The sequence below is a fragment of the Pleurodeles waltl genome, chromosome 6, assembly GCF_031143425.1.
Source record: "Pleurodeles waltl isolate 20211129_DDA chromosome 6, aPleWal1.hap1.20221129, whole genome shotgun sequence".
NCBI lineage: Eukaryota > Metazoa > Chordata > Amphibia > Caudata > Salamandridae > Pleurodeles > Pleurodeles waltl.
The window spans coordinates 827,070,298-827,083,222 of NC_090445.1; the positions used below are offsets into that span (position 1 = coordinate 827,070,298).

The window sequence follows — 12,925 nt, forward strand, 5'->3', positions numbered from 1 at the left end:
GCACCAGATGCTGCCAAAGTGCCCTGTAATTGTCATGTAGTCTCAAATTGTGTAACTGCCATGATGTAGACCATTGGTGTTATTGATGTACGTATGATTCCTTTTGTGAGGGCATGATGTATCGCTCCAACTGAGGTCATGCACCAATCATAGTTGCCTATTTAATTTGATTCCATGCAATATTCCCTTTCTTCCATGGTGTCAAGGTCATGGTACATCCACCCCTAAATAGCACAGACTATTGGGGTCGTTTATGGTTTATGAAACTCAGCTCTGATTTTGTGTAAGACTTGTTACCTACATATGTATGTTACTAATACATTGGGATTGGGATTTGTTTTGTTTGAATGAAATGTGTAACACATTGCCTTTTTGTCCTTTATAATTTTCCTTTGCAAATTATTGTTTAAAAAATAAATGATGGTGGAAGAAAGACATAAAAAACAAAGTGCCACAGTAAATGCTAAAACAGTCTTGCGTCCAAATAATTTATTTGCATGGCACAAAGGAACAGAAAGGTATTTCAAATAATGAGACTATGAACTTAAAAAAAGTATATCATGGTGGATGAAAGTATAGCAGTAAAGGCTAAAACCTTTTGGAGTCCAATGTACAAAATACAACTGACCTCTTAAAAGGTAAATGTATCCCTGTAATAGTCCACAGAGTGAATGCTAGACACGCACTGGAGGAAATTAGAATCTGCGTTTCTAGGAGGTGGTGGTGGGGGTCTTGCCATGCTCTCCTGATGGTCCGGATAACTGATCCCTCCAGGGAGGGGTGGCAGAGGTGCAGGGTCTGAGGTGGGAGGAGCAGCCGCTCACTGTGGCTGGGCCTCTCTGTCTGTGGCTGGCAGTGGTGTACTTGGTACAGATGTAGAAAGACCACAGACAAGGGCAGATTATATGGGAAAAGCCCTGCATGTGATGATAGATGTGAAAAAGCACCCCAGTCAGGGAGCTCATTTTGTCATTGTGTTTGCGTATTTCTGACATAAGCTTCCTCTGCACCTCCTTGGTCTCCCTGAGCTCAGTAATGACCTGGCCCATCACGTCTTTGGACTCCGGTACTGCTCACACAGCTCGGTCTATGGTGGTCTGGCTGACAAAGACACCAGTGGCCTCATTTTCCTGGGCCACTCATTCCCTCCCATGACACCTACCCCCACTACCCTGTGCCCTGGAGGTAATGTGCCCCATCCCACTCCTGGCACAACTGAAGGCAGTGTTGGTATTGTCTAAACAGCAGCCATGTCTGGAGGTCACAAGATTGGTGTGATGTTTCAGTGGACACAGAAAGTGGGGATAGCCATGTGCTAAGGTGTTGTTGAAGCTGGGGTGGGAGGTGTAGGTGTGGGCTGAGTGTGACTCACTGGAGCTGTATGCCCAGACAGACCAGACTGATTCCGATCATCCGGACTTGCAGGAGTGGAGTCCTCACCACAGGCTTCATCCTTGTCTGGAGTGGAGGTGTCTTGCGTGGCAGATGGTGGTACACTGACCTGGGGGGGTTAGACCTGAGAAGAAAGCATACAATATGAAATTATAATCTGGTTGGTACCTCATATGTGTCTTTAGCTACACATGTGGCAACCTAAAAAAGTAAAATTAGACTGATAGAATGATTAGGCCTTTGTGTGATTTTCATTGTTATACAGATGCAGACTGATTGACACAGATGCAAACTCCATTGATGATGATGTAGAGATGTCCTTAAATACAAAATGTTATTTCAGTAATTGTACATTACATGTACCAGATATTCAAACCAACACAGTGGTGAGTAGATAAGAGTACTGGACCATTCCAAGCCCTAGCAGGCTACAATACATTAGACATGCTGTGGTTTAACTTAATAATAAAACTGACATTGGTCATCACTTGGACAGTGTAAAGTAAATTTTGTGTGGATACTACTTCGTTTCAGCATGCCACACAGATGGTAGGAAATCTTGGATTCAACAACCTATGAACTATGTGAGCATTTACATCACTTCGAAGCAGCTATGGGGAGGTGACTACATTCTTGAGATACACAAAAACTGTCATTTTCATCCATGACATGGTGACTGTCAAATGCACACGTTTTGAGATGTGTGCACATATAGAAGTAAAGGATGGTAGAGCAACATTACATTGCACTGTTGTTATGCAGATACAAATGCAGGGCATCATGGTATTTGTAGTCATCTGTTCACACCATAGACAATAGTTGTTAAAAGTGGGTTACACCTATCTGTTTCAATATCTGTAGTGGAGATGAACACACATTTACAATATGTACAGTCAAATGGGTATGATGTGAATAGGTGAAAATACCACTTACAAGCAGATTGATGGAGTTTAGGACCTGTTTTGAGAGAACAACAACATACATTGACAGAAAGCAAGGGACTAAGCAAATGCAAGGGATGATCCATGGGGAACAACACAGAAGCTGACTAAACATATTGCACATTGTTAAAGAGAGAGATACAACCATGATGCTAGTAAATGGTATGAAACAAGGTATTTTGTGCAGTCAAGTTCAGGTATATTTGTTTGGATAAGGGTGTTGGACTATTCTAAACATCTAGGTTAAGGGCATTACTTCCTTGTGATTGTTGAGACATTGCTAAGTGCAACTTACCATTCTCCACTGCACCAGAGATTCCTGTCAAGCCTTCAGAATGTAGGATCTGCAAGACCTTCTCTTCCCAGGGAAATAGCTTAATGTGGGATGGGAGAACCTCCACCAGTCCTCTGGGCCTCCAGGTGACGCTTGGAGGCTAGGAAACACACTCTCCCCTGCAGGTCGTTCCACTTCTTCCTAATCTCCTCCTGCGTACGCAGGTTGTTTGATACAGCATTCACTCTCTCCACTATCCTGGTCCACATTCGCCTTTTTCCAAGATATGGTTGTTTTTTGTACTTGTGCTCCAAATAATTGTGGCTCTACTCTAATAATCTCATCCACAATGACAGACAACTCTCCCTCTGTTAATTTTAAAGTTCTCCACCCTGCCATAGTGAATAATTGTGAAAAAACTAGTACCAAAAAAGTAATATTAACAACAAACAGAGGGCGAGAAACACAGAAAAAGACCTGGCCCCTGTGTGACAATGCCTACACCCAAACGTTCTGTTGCAATGGTCTGCTGCAATGTAATGGCAAAGGATCCTGGTCTGAAATGGTGTGTGTTTGATAGTGTGTTTTGCAGGTGTCACAGTTGTCCAATTTACAACAGGTGTGGGCTGCTAGCTTCCAGCCAATGGCCACAGCCATAGTACTATACTGAATCAGTGGCATAACGAAAGATGAGGGGGCCCCCTGCAAAGTACATCTAGGGGCCTGACCCAGTCAGGAGCTCTCAGCCCGTGCACAGTTTACTGTGGGGAGGAGACCCTCTGGACATCGGGAGCCCCCACACCGCTGGGACTGAGGAGGCTGTTTTTACACAAGTGTACTGAACTGGCTGTTCGACGGACTCCCACTGTCATGGGTCCTCCGCTGATACACCACCACTGTGTTATCTAAACAGGCTCTGCAGGATTCTGTTATCAACGCGGCGACTGTGGCATACTCGTCAACACTAGATACAGGTGGCGTGACAGAGTACACTCCATTGTGGCGTTCTTCGGCTCAGCTGCAATACATCTAAATATGGCGGGCGGAACACCGTTGACTTAATGGTCTTTTTGGGTCCGCTGCTAACGCGGCTTGGTAGTAACATCGCCAAGATCTAAATCAGACCTGTAATCCTCGTCTCTCAAAAGCAGCATAATTCTGATATTGTGTATAATAGGTAACCAGTGCAAACGCACAGCATAATAAAAACACTACTTTGTGCACTACTTGTTCCACTGTCACAATGACAAACAGTTGTCAGCCTGGTGTCCTATTGTGCCCCATTCAGGGTTGACACTTTCTCTACCCGGGCCGGGTAAATTGCTAAAATTATTCAATACAAATTGGAACAACCATCATAGATAAAATGGTCATTGGTCTTAAAGGAATGTTCAAGAAATGTTAAGAAATGTTGCTTTTTATAATGCACATTGCCTCTGCAGGATTTTAAAAAACATTGCTATTTTAATGGATTTAACAATTCATGTGCTGTGGGATGCAGAACAGAACTGAAAGCATGGTTGTTATTCTAACCACATATACTGTTAGTAGGCAGTGTTTCTGTTGAAGTGACCTCTCTGGAGGACACTGCCCATCAGTGACACATTCTATGTGTTCTGGATTTTGAAGTGTCATTTGTATCCTTTGCATGCTCGAACACCATTTGTTGAAAAGGTATTTCAAGGGCACTAACTTTTTTGTCGGTTCCTTAGGCATGGTGGCTTGTTGTATGGATGTGGCTCAGTCATCTAATTTCAGAACTGATGTATGTGGGGTGCTAACAACAATTATGTTATTTTGATTTCGAATCACACATATTTCTGCCATAGTCAATAATATATAGTAATATTGCCAACTAAATGTCACTTACTTATGCAATTTCGGGAGGAATGTAATATGAATTAGGGTTGAAAGCAGATACTTGCCAGGCTTACATCTCGAAATCAGGTGCTGTGACCCACTAATTCAATATTCTGAGTCATTAACACATTTATGGCCTCAAACAAGCGCATATTGCAACCTCCTGACGAGCAGAATGAAAAGGTACCTTTGTTCAACAGTCATACAGCAGTGTGTGTCTTTCTGAAGATGGAATTAAAAATATTTTATGAGCTTATTCCATTTCCCGGAAGGAATTTTTTAGGAAATTGCAAAAACCATCCTCGCCCTGAAATAACTTTGAGAAAACTGGTTATTGAATTCTTTATACTGAAATCTGTAGAATATGTTTTAAGGTTGTTAAATCACTAATTCCCCTTTTTAAAGATGTCAGTAGCCAGTAAACATTGTCAAATCCATTAAAACATGTTTCTTGTAAATCATATTGAAATTGATCAATATGTTTAAAATGCACACTATTTTCTTTTATAGGCTGTAACAAAAATTCTGCCTAATTAGTTGAAGTGTTAGCCCCACCTCCATTGATTGACTTGTTAGCCCTTCCCGAAGTTTGAGTCTAGTGACAGCAGTTGCTGAACCTTGTTTTGGTATATCTATCAGCGGTCTTCCACACTATGGATATATTGTTTAACCTCCAGACTGTATAAAATGGGGATACAGCCACATCTGTGCATGCTGGACCAAATACAATAAGAGGCCATATTTTCCTTTCAGTAACGTCCCACAAATTGTTCAGTAGGGGGTGTCATCCCCAATATCATTTAATGATCTTGCCTCAAGTGTTAGGTACCTGTACAGCAAATGTCTTTCTGGTGAACAATCTAGGTTTCTTTATGGGTAACTATCTCTCACTTGTCCATCAAGTGTCTAAGGAGGTCCACCTTAGCTTTTTTCATCGGAGTTGACTATAAAGATTTCTTCCTTCCTATATGCAGTAGAGGCAGTGTAGGTGTCAAAACTGGGCTACATCAATGAAGCATATTTGTGACTCACTTAATACCTTCTGGTCTACCCTCAGAGATTACATTATGTGGCAGCTTGTTCATAGCTCCAATTGATTAGAGTCAAGTAAAACCACATTTACCCCTACTCCTGCCCTGTTTGTCCTAGCAGTTACGTGTGAGGCCTCCCTACCTCCTGAGACAGAAACACTACCCAAGTTTTCTTCAAGTTGTATTAAAATTGTCATAACCAATGAGCATAAATGCCCCAACAAGCCCTTGCTCTCCTGTCTTCCTTTCGATCCTGAGGGAACGATATCGGCCTAATTTGGTGAAGCCTTTCTTTTTAATAATACTATTTTCCAAAATCAGATTCAATTCTCAGTTTATCACGGTCTGCTGCAGTGATCGGGTGGTAGTGCTGACAGCGAAATATGTGCTTTCCGCTCAGGTGCTGTAGCTGGATGGAGAGCATTTCTAGTGTGTCTTGGTTGTGCCGTGGAGCGGATTTGAAAATCCAACTCACATCTCCTTTGGGCTTGAGTGGTAGTGTGAGAAATGTAGGCGCTCACTGAGTTTTATTTTACTTTGGTCAGTTGTTTTGTGCGACAAGACTAGCTTGCTAAGTAATATAAAACAGGAAGTGGCAACAGTGCCACGATAGGCTGGAAGTGGACTGTACCAAGTAACTTCGCAGCAGGTTCTAGCTTTGCAGAGGACACGGTGTCACTATCAGAAGCAGACTTGCAGCCTACAACAGAAGAGAAAGTATCTTCTGCTTTATCCCAACCAGCTACTAAGAGACAAAGGCTACTTCCAGATAATGAAGAGGAAACTGACCCTGATCCCAAAGGGAGCTATATTCAAGGAGTTCAGCTGTAGGATATGTCGGAGCATGTCAGACAGATCCTGGGTTTTGAGGGAAAACAGCCAGTAAGGAGGTAAATTCTGGACAGGACTGTAAATTAGGACAAAGGGTCAAAATTCAGGACAAAAAGTCAATTGTACAGACACATCCAAGCAGAGGCCACATGAGACTACAGGTATGCTCTGTTCAAGTGACACATTATGGCCCTCATTCCAACCCTGGCGGTCATGAACCGCCAGGGTGGAGGGACACGGAAGCACCGCCAACAGGCTGGCGGTGCTTCCAGGGCCATTCTGACCGCGGTGGTAAAGCTGCGGTCAGAAAAGGGGATCCGGCGGTTTCCCGCCGGATTTCCCCTGGCCCGGAGAATCCTCCGGGCCAGCAGCGCCGCCATGGGGATTCCGACCCCCTTCCCGCCAGCCTGTTTCTGGCGGTTTACACCGCCAGAAACAGGAGGGCGGGAACGGGTGTCGTGGGGCCCCCTAACAGGGCCCCATAAAGATTTTCACTGTCTGCTTTGCAGACAGTGAAAATCGCAACGGGTGCAACTGCACCCGTCGCACCCCTGCAACTCCGCTGGCTCCATTCGGAGCCGGCTTCATTGTTGCAGGGTCTTTCCCGCTGGGCCGGCGGGCGCCCTTTTGACGGTTGCCCGCCGGCCCAGCGGGAAAGTCGAAATGACCCCTGCGGTCTTTTGACGGGGTTACAAAGTCAGAATGACCCCCTATGTCCTTGTTCAGTAGTAAGGTAATGCCCTTGAACATGGTGTCAAGGGCATGAAGAGAAAGCAACAGCAACATTTTGATTATGTTTATAAATGTTATAAAACCTGTTGAATACAGTTTGGAAAACATTAAGGTAGGTAACCTTCCGCTAGTTTAGACAAGTTGACCAAAATCATCTGGCTCACCTCAACCTACAGTGGACTTTAAACCTAAAAGAATTTAATGAGGCAGAGCAGATGTGTGGACAACAGTCTTGTAGCTAAAGTCAGGATATGCGGTACCCACAACTTGTCTGTAGTCTCACAGCACAAGAGTGTATCTCCAGGACTCTACATTTATCTCAGAACTTTAAGCCCAATCTACCAATCAAAGAGAATTAAAGAGGGCAATGAAATCAAGTTCAGATGGGAGATACACAGCAGCTGATTCAAAGGGTTTTTGCTAAGAAATGGTTAAATAAGGAAGCGAAGAACAAGGTGGGACAATTTCTAAAATCAGACAAGATGGGCTCGCCATGAGTATTGGAAAGTATTGCGTACCTGGGGAGTTATCTCAGCAGAGAGGAGAGAAACAGAAAAAGCACTGTCAAGTAGTTGGACACATGAAGGACCCACCCATCCTGCTAAACCCTGCTGGTGCAATGGTCTGCCGGCCATGCTTGTGATGGGTGAGCAGGGACCAGACCCTTTGGAAAGATGTTCCCTGGGCAATTGCCCACTCTGTCCATGTCTTACAATGGTTCTCCTTCAAACCAAGGCCAAACCAGTGATCTGGCTCATCTCAGAGTACATGTAGAATCTTCACAATCTATTAAATTTAAATTACACAAGCAGAATGTAAGAACATCATATATATTTTAAAATGTAAGCAGTATTTCTTTAGCATATGGTAGTGTTTTCCCCTTTATGTACAATTAGACCCCAGATTGAACTGGGAATCAGTTACCTTTTGGTACCTAGTGATTACTAACTACTATTCCCCCACTAATTTGCAGGATTGAAATCTGGGCAGAGTGCCACAGTCTCAGCAGGGTCCCTCCAAGACGAGTTTGCTTTTTGGTCTTCTCCTCTGCTTTTAGTAATGGACCACCTGGCACTAGTGAAGATGGTGGTACTACCTCAGTTACTGTATTATTTTGCAAACCTTCCCCCCCCTCATCCCTCGTTCTTTCTTCAGACACATCCCACATCTTATTTAGGGGTCAGGGCCCCGCCAGTTAGCTCTAAAACTACCTATGAGTATGGGTGGATTAGCCCTCCCGGCCTTCGAATGTTATTATTTAGCTGCACAGCTCCAAAGGTTTGCTCACTGGCTGTCTGGCCAACTCCTGCATGAGATGGGGTTTACCCATAAAGACTCTAAGAAGGGCTTAATGCAATACTAATTGTGTCCTACTCACGATTCTACCGAACCCAAGGTTATTCCACACGGCTTTCTTTTATCTTACCAGAATCACAAAGAAACTGTAAGCTCGGGCACTATTTTGCTAGGCCTCCCTACTCACACAGGATGGGTTTGCTCAGGGCAACTCTGTTAGTGGCATGCTACAGGCCTCTCAAAATTAGAGGGCTTGTATGTTGACTGTGAGGTACTAGATTTCCAAATTCCTTGGTGGACTACAATCTTTACCTTGATCAATTCCTTACTTATAAACACCTTAAGCAATCATGAAATGCCCTATTTCATGTCCACCACCTAGCACCAACCCCACATGTGGTGTGCCAGATAGTGTACACCATATGGATTGGTGGCAAACTGATAGGGTGGGTGTACAGAGCATTGCTGCAACATGGGGACCACTCCAAGCCTTCTCTCCATACTTGCTTCATATGCTTTGGTCTTGCCCCACACTCCTTTCATACTGGCAAACCGTTCTCAAGGTACTGTCAAACATGATCGACCGTGTACTAATAAATTCCCCAGAAATGGTCCTATTGGGTGTATTCCCCTGTCCTAAGTTCGAAAAACCCTCCGCCAAATTCCTCCACCTGGCTCTTCTTCTAGCAAAATGCAATATTGCACTGCACTGGTAGGATTCACTTCCTCTGACTATCGTAAGTTGGACAAAGGTCTTATTCCCTTGGTTTTGATCTGAGAGCACTCTGTTACACAGGGAGGAAAGAGTGGTCTGAGAAAATATTTTACTGCACTGAAATGGGATATATTGGTGGAGGGCTTTACAGACTGAACAAGGATGACACACGCCCACTGTAATCCACCCCTGACACATACACTCTTGGTTTCTATGTACTAGTTTTTCTTGGTTAATTTAGGCAACTACACATTTTTGTGGTTTAAGAGCCCCTATCTCCGACACACTGTTGGATTTCCCCAGTAGAAAACTTTCTTTTAAGCACTACAGAGTCCATTGCTCCGTTTCCCTATACTGGTATTTAAGGCAGCGGTGACTGGGCAGGAGAATGAGGAGGGGCAGTTTACTGTAGGTCAGCTTGTTGCACAGAAAATGTTAAAACTTATGTGTTAACTCTTCATAAATGTATGTAGCCCAGCGCTGTTCTTCCGTAAATGTACAATGGAATCTTATGCTACATACCTGGCTACCATCATGTGATGTTACCTCTTTTTGGCAAACAACAATAACATCTGTAAAAAACAAATAGAAGTGTTTCAATTTAGATTACAAAATCGCACTGACATGTATTTGAAGTGAAAGTTTCTAAACATGAACTTTAAAACATTCCTTAACCCTCCCTCTTGACAACACCAGGAGTGAACAAAGTGAACCAATTATCTGGTGTCCCTTACATCATGGCCAATTATTGTTATAGATGGTGGAACATTACAGGCTAATAAAACATTCAAGTGAGTATTTGTACACAGTCCATCCTCAACTGAATTACTTGAAAGTGCTCTCAAATATCACTATAAATTAAATTAGACGCATAAAGTAAACTGATTTGATTAATATCACACAATTTATTCATGCAGGGAATCTCGGATTTTAACCCAGGCTTCCTGGTCACGCGTAATGAACTTCAGCCACTGACTAGATTAATTTCTTTTTCTCAGTCCCTTTAAAACTAGAAGACCGTGTTTTGTACAGTTCTGTAAAATGAATAATATCCTGTGTTAAATAAATACGGATCACAGGATAATCTGACACAATAACTAAAAAAAGAAAAAGGTACATAATGATGGTAAGGGAAGACAGGACACCATATGCTAATATCACTGGCTTTTTCAGACATTACAGGGCAGATTAATCAAGGTTTTGTGTTGCCCTTTGTACTTTGAGTGCACAACCTATGGATCAGGAAACAGATGTGATGTGAGCCACCAACGCAAAGTACTACAAACTGTATCACAGTAAGAGCTGCTCACCATGGACACCATCTCTGAGTGAGAGAAATGAATAAGGACGGGGCCAAAAGTACCCTTTGAGAATAAAAGCTGTAAAAATAACTTGCATTTGTTCTAATTCAACCCCCTTTCGCCGCTCCATTTAGCCACAATTGACTGACCGCGACGCGACCGGTGGAAGAATACATTTTGCAGCCAGAGACCACATAACTCACACAAGGCCTCAAAAGAAGAACAACTGCAGAGAACTGGATAAAAGGTTTCACGTCGCACAAGGAAGGGAAAATATGATTTGACTCCATATCATATTTCTAAGTTTAAATCAAAAAGGGCACCAAAGCTGCTGTGGCCAAAGAATAAAGGTAAAAACTGTAAAGCACAGGTTAACTATATCACACATTATACATTGTTGTTGAATTATTTCCCTACATGCGTAGAGGTTAGAGTATGTCCCGTAAGCAGTGGCAAACATTAAAGCATGCTGGCAAGCACGGAGGCAGTGATGCAAAAATACCATGCCACACCATATAAGCACCTACTGTGAGCAGGACTCTGTGTCTGTTAGAAGGCGGGGTCAGGTTCAAAGGGTAACTACACGTATCTTGCCACAGAAAACATGACAGGTTTTCAGGACTTCAAATGAGTATCATGCCTGCAATTGATATAACCAGTGGCACAGCCCGTTACTTGAAAGCCAGGCCCAGCTATCCACTTATACTGCAGTCGGGAAGTTAGAAGGTCTCAGGCCCGTCACCAGCCCCATGGCAGGAGGAGGGCCATGATTACGTGCTATACTACAGGTAATAACAAGCGCCACGGAGTCACCATCTGTGGCAGCAAGCGCTGTGAATTACAAATAGGAGCAGCAGATGTTTAAAGCTTGTACCAGTGCAACGCTTAACTAATGTCATAACAGTACACCCAGCCGTACTACAGTGGGGTCCCTATGAGGATGAGCTTTATTCGGGATCTCCGCCAGTTCTGTAGTTTGCAGTAGAGTTTATTTCTGTGTGTGATGAAAAGGAGGCAGGCCATAACGCTGAGAAGCCTTACTAAGTTTAGACAATTATATATTATTGCTTGCTATAGTAAGATCTTAGTCCTAGCTCAGAACCATCGATCAACCTCTAAACTAATACACAGCGGAGTAGCTTTATACTAGGGTTAGTAGGCCCGTCGCTGCAGCAGCTGCGATTGCTCTCTTGCTCATTTGCACAGCACTCTAGCCTCAAGCCACCCTGGTCCCATAACACTGCTCCAGTCCGTGCTTTCTAGCTTCCCATGCAATGCAAGGTGGAGCTGCAGAATACACTGAGGAGAGGGAGCCATCGCTTGCTTCTGTGTGTGTGTGGGGGGGGGGGGTAGAAGACAGCGCGGGTGATCTGGGATACACGACATACAAACGCACATACGGTACACCGCCTTTCTCCCTCTTGCATGCACCTCCCCAGGGCGCCCACCACGAGCACGGATCCTAGGATGTGGGGGCACGCGCTCGTCCTGCCCTCACCCAGAGGTAGGTCTCACTCTGACAAACTACACATCACGCTACGGGTCCTCGTCAGGGTTATTATGCGGTGCTATACAAACAGTGCTTTAAATGGAAAAATAGAAGTGCAGGTACTCTGTATCAGAGTACCTGCTTGTTTCTGAGAAGTGCCGGTACTCTCCGATTAAAAGTATTACGTTTGTCTTGAGAATATAATAATAAATAAATTGAAAATAAAAAAGTGCCGGTACTCAGTACCGGAGAGTACCGGCCCATTTAAAGCACTGTTTACAAATATTATAATATATCCACACAGACAAGCAACAAGCACATAAATACAGCACTGTAAAACATTTTTTTTATAATCACCATAAACACGACAAAGCCTTAGTAAACAAATTATTTTTTTTGGTAAAAATCACATAAATTACAAAAACTCCATGAGCACGGGAAAGCCTTGCTATACAAATAAAGCACATTATTAATACCTCTGAATGGGTGATAAGGCAGGACATACTCGTCCAGAAACAATCACCAAAATGTTTAAATTAAAGGAACCCCGTAAATACAACGTAAGGTAAATACGTTTTTGACAATCAACGCCAACTCGGGAAAACATTGGTAAACAAATAAAGCACATTGTAAAAAAAAGCGTTGGCAAAGTCAATAGGTTTCGCCTCTACCAAATCTGTTTGTTTTGTCAATGTTTTTAGACATGACACACAGTTTTTAAAAAAAACTTTAAGACGTGCTGCACCGCACCTAGAGCTACTGTGTGACATGTCTAAAAAACATTGACAAAACCAATAGATTTCATAGAGGTGAAACCCATTGGCTTTACCAATGCTTGTTCTTTGAGGAACGCTACATCATAATGCAGTAACAGCTCACTAACTGGCCACCTCGCCTATCACTAGTTGACTTTGTGCTTGTCTTTGACGGTGTATAACTTTCTGCTGTGTTTTTCAGTGCTTTAAATGGGCCGGTCCTCACAGGTACTGAGTACCAGCACTTTTCCACTCCCAAGGAGAGTACCGGTACTCAGGGTCAGATTGATAAGGTGGGCGCTGAGCAA

General features: G+C 43.4%; 1 long non-coding RNA gene across 1 annotated transcript; it reads right to left on the reverse strand.

Annotated features, from left to right (window-relative positions):
- Positions 1–490: 490 nt before the first annotated feature.
- LOC138300300 (uncharacterized) lies at positions 491–11,922 on the reverse strand. Its single transcript, XR_011204906.1, has 3 exons — positions 11,872–11,922; positions 9,595–9,644; positions 491–1,516 (listed from the first exon to the last, which is right to left on the reverse strand). It is a non-coding gene; the product is annotated as an uncharacterized lncRNA (long non-coding RNA).
- Positions 11,923–12,925: the final 1,003 nt, after the last annotated feature.